This window comes from Rousettus aegyptiacus, unplaced genomic scaffold (genome assembly GCF_014176215.1).
Source record: "Rousettus aegyptiacus isolate mRouAeg1 unplaced genomic scaffold, mRouAeg1.p scaffold_m13_p_1, whole genome shotgun sequence".
NCBI classification, from domain to species: domain Eukaryota; kingdom Metazoa; phylum Chordata; class Mammalia; order Chiroptera; family Pteropodidae; genus Rousettus; species Rousettus aegyptiacus.
In genome coordinates, this window is record NW_023416284.1 from 180,393,121 (window position 1) to 180,397,853 (window position 4,733).

Here is a 4,733-nt window from a genome sequence, read left to right on the forward strand (position 1 = left end):
TGAGCCCTGCCTCGTAACCTGGACTGTATTGGATTATAGAAACCTGAACTTTTATTAAAAAGAAATGTTTGCAACTTTTGATGGAAATTACTGCAAACCCCAGATGATAGAGCAGCCAAAACAAAAACACCGAATTTGAGCAGAGGGGGTATTATTACAAATATTCTATCCAAATTAGGTTACATAAGAGTTCAAATGAGTCCACAGTGGCAGGCACGTAAGTTTCCAGTTCTGCGTGAAGTCTGGAGGCCGTGTTTTAAGAACGCCACGGGTCTGAACACCATGTCATATCAAGGCGGGAGGGCGTCAGTGGGACTGTTTCCCTAGCGAAGGCTTCATCTGCTTCAAGGGCTCTGAGGAAGAAGAGAGTTCGCCCATCCGAGAGGTCACCAGTGGACACATGTGAGAATTAGAGGAATAGAAAATCTGAGTCAGTATGACAAGGGGTTTTAGGTTAAGTCCAACTATCAAATGAGCCTCCTTGGAAAACAGTGAGCTGTCTATCACTGAAAAGTTGTAACTCTAACTGGGCACGCCTAAACTTGGTGATTGGAGGTCACCCGGCCTATTTTCACATGACCCATAAACTCAGAGTGATTTCTATGAATTTAAAGGGCTGTAAACAAAACAAAGAGACAAGCAAAAACAAAAACAAAAACAAAAAAACCCAAAAAACAAAAACAAACCAAAAAAAACAATAAGTTTCAGAGACCATATGTAGTTTAACTATCTCATCCTATAAGAAAAAGTTCGCATAGCCATGGATTAGAGTTTTATTGAGGTTTAAAGGTTTCAGCAAATTCCTAACACACTAGCATATGGTACTTAATAGATTTCTGCTTTTCTCTTCCTTGAGTTATGTTTCTTTTCCGACTGGCAGACCTGAACTCCCTGTTCAGCGGTCAGCTCCCGGCATCCCCAGCTTCCCGCCTGGCAAGCTCTTTGCTTGTGCTGGCGCCTCGGGAAGCGTTATGCTCGTGAGGAGGCTTCATGCATATTTAATGTACCGTTTGATGAAAACAGAATTTCCAGGGTTTCCCAGAGGAGTTTTGACTTATTTTTTCCCTTTTGACCCATTTAAGCCACATATTCTGGTCGGTCCGGGAGGGTGGGGACTTCAAGGATGGGCTGATGAATGGGGTTGGAATGAGTTTGCCTCTCTCGGCAGGGGACACAGGTCTTAGTCATGACACATAATTACAGAGCGACTCCACTGATAGGATCAGCCCATGTTTCTGTAACGTCTTTCATGATGGAAATGACTTAAAATCATCTCCTCGAGATGTAACTACTTTGCAATTAGAGATAAGAAGTGAGTTAGAAGTAAAACTCTTTCCCAACCATCCCGTGTCCTAATTCCCAGATTAGGCTGAGCTCAGTAAAACTGCATGAAAACCCAGAACACGCCTGCTGCGTGTGGAGCGGAGGTGTGGTTTTAAATCTTAGCTGTAAGATAATTAATGTGCAAAACTTTAAAATCATAATGAGAGCTAAGCACATACGGATGTATGATAAAAGCAAAGTCAAATTAATGTAGAAATGGAAGCTGATACATTTAAGGCAAGCGAAAAAATTTTGGTTCAAATCAGAAAAGCAATATTCTCTCAAGCAGGAATTGTTCTTTGGCCAAGAACAGACATGCCCTCGAGTGTGAAGGAAAGGTTTGGTGAGGTTGGACTGAGCCGTCTTGGGACAGGAAGTAACATGTGGGAGGTGCTGCCAGGCCATGCAGGTGACCAGTGCCCGCTCAGCTCCACAGGGCATGGAGCAGGTGTGCGTTTGCCTTCAGGGCCCATGGGGGCCCGGGCCGCGGACAGAGTGTTGCAGACAAGTCACTCATTCGCTCAGCAAATGTCGATCGAATCCAAAACATGTGCCAGAAACTCCTCTAGACACCACGGCCACAGGATGACCACAAATGCCCAGTCCCTGTGTTCGTGGAGACTGTGTCCCAGTGGAGCAGACAGAAACACAAAGGATGTCACCAGACGTCAGCCGGCGAAAGCAAACGAACAGTAACAGAGCAGATGGCTGAGTCATGGGCAAGCGGGTGGAGAGAGCATCTTGCCCACTCGGGACTGGGCAAGACCTCGGACGCCGCAGGGCCAGAGAGCAGGGCGGCGGGGCATGGGAGGAGCAGCGATGGTGCCCGGAACCGAAGGGCGTCTCTCCCGGGACAGGGGACCCCAGCCTTGACTTTCTAAAGCACCGGTAAAATAACGCTCATTTCCTGATCTTTGAACTTGGTAGGACTAACCTAATGGACCCATTTTTTTGCTACAAGTTTGAAACCATGGAGAAGAGGTCTTCATCCTGTCCCCATCCAAGTGACTGCTGGTTCCAATCCAAGTCCAGCTATCAACTAGTCACCCGTCTTCAAGCTTCAGACATCAACGAGGAAGAGGAGAGGGACAGTAGGGCTCTTCCACCCAGAGTCACCTGCCAGGCCTCGTCCTTCCTCCCAAGTAGTAACTGGGCACTTTCTTCATATTCAGGCAAAAAAAGGGGGGGGGATCCCTTTGTGATTTTCCCAAGACAAAGGTTATCTACCCCAAGATGAGCTCAAATCTCCCCTCCAACAGAAAAATTAACTGATGTCCATCTTCTCTGGGGCCTTGCCGTACCATTTCCTCTGCCCACTGCATTCGTTATAAGCGCCACGATGGCGGCGGGCTCTAACACAGAGCCTGGCCCGTAGCGGGTATTCGATAAACAACTCTTGAATGCAAGAATGAATGAATAAATGAATAACTGAGTGGAGAGTCTGCTGCTCCCCTCTGATTGCATTTCTTCCGAGTTCCTTGCCCCATTCAGTACGCTGGCCCTGTCCACTCTCCTTCAAAAGACAGAGCATTTGAGGCCAGGATCATTTTCTCAAGGAAGTCCCATCGGCATGGACGAATTCCTCCATTGTTCGACCATAGTCTTTCATTAGCTTATTGCCAGTTCTGAGACGACGTTTTTCATCTTTGTGATTTTTTGTGTTTCCATTTAGAAATTGGAAACCTAATACTCAAAATACATTGTATGCCATTATAACATAGAATCACCTAGAATATGAAAGTTAGGTAATTCGAGGCTATTATCCTTTCTTCTATTGAAAAGCAGGAGAACTTGCAGCTGGGGGGTGAGGAATCTTGCAGGGGATAAAAACCCATACAAAAAGGGGCCTTAGACGTCGACTTCACCCCGAGCCTTCCAGAAGGCCAGCAGACAGTGGTAATGGGAGGGCGCGGCAGGAGTTTTGTCTCAGACGAGGGCAGGGATGGCGGGAAAGGATGTTAAAGATGGATCTTCACGTCGACTTCTTGCCTTCCCACTCCTCCCTGCCGCGGTTTTGACGTCTGTGCCGTCCAGTCGACGCGTGCTGAGTTCTGGACAGGCTAGACGTCCTCCGAGCACCTGCAAGCCACACTTCCCTTTCTGAGAAAAGCAGCGTTGTGAAGGAGCAAAAGTTAGGAAACCTGTCCAGGTCTCACTGGACGAGAACGACGCTGAAACCAGAGGGTGACTGTGGGCATGCTCCAGAGGCGTCCATCGGAGTGTCCTTTTAGGGAGACGATAGGTGGACAGAGAGAGAGACAGACGGAGGCGGAGAGTAGAACCCCCTGTGATCCCCACAGAGAGAGGCCTAGAGAGCAGGAGAGACACCTGAGGGGCCACGCCGGTCTGCGCACGCCGCGTCCTCCTGTTCGGTCCGGGCGGTCCGCTCTGGAATTCTGCATCGGTGGGTCAGAGGAAGGAGTGGCTAGCAGAATCCAGGAGTCTCAGAGGGAAGCCCAGTTTTAGAGACGTGTTGACCTCACTCAAGGGACAAAGACAGCCCTGTGGGGAGGGAGCCTGGCCTCCTGCTCACTCTCCTCCCTTCTTTTCCCTGCCCCCTTCCTCCTGCCTTCTCTCCTAATGCCTGCCAGTGTTTCTGGCTGCCCAGAGCCATCTGGAGGCCAGGTGGCAGGGAGACTGGGTGAGGAGGGTGGGGCGGGTCAGCCCCTGCAGGGAGAGCAGAGGAAGGAAGGGCGGATCTGGAGGGACAGCCAGCATGCTGGAAATCGTGCATTTTCACAATCACTTGTTACTTTTAGCACATTATGGTATCATTAGCAAAACCAGTTAGGGACCATCTTTAGAGAACTCACTGCTACAGAAAGGGCCTTCGAACTCCCTTCTCTTCCTGAAGCTGGTGGAGGCTTTCAAGGGCATTTAGTTTACACCATCACGTAGTGAAGAAAACTGAGACCCTGAGACCTGACGCTACCTGCCCACATCATAAACCTAGTCACAGGTCCTGCTCATCCCACTAGCGGGAATGACAGGTGTGAGCACTGGGCCACCACGCCCCTTCCCCTGACTCCACAGACATTGCTGGCCACTCAAAGCGTTTCTCCCATGGCCTCTGCATGCCAGCACTGACCTCTGACCCCTCCGCGGTTCTCCTGGTTGAATAACCAGCCGTCAGGTTCGATCTACTTGCCTTCTCTGCATACACGGCCTCCTCCCTGTAAACGTCTCAGTTTCCATTTCCGTAGGAATTAAGCTTCCCCTCTCAGGGACCCCTGCTGTGCGGTCAGAATAGGGGACAAATGATAGTTTGAAACAAGTTCGTGTTTTCTGGCATCCGGTTTGGGTTTAACGGACAGGTTTAGGCTCCCTTGGCATCCGGTTCTCTTTTGGTTCAATCGACTGAGGACTTCTGAAGCGTTCGCCGTACTCAGCACTGTGCTAGCCGCTGCAGA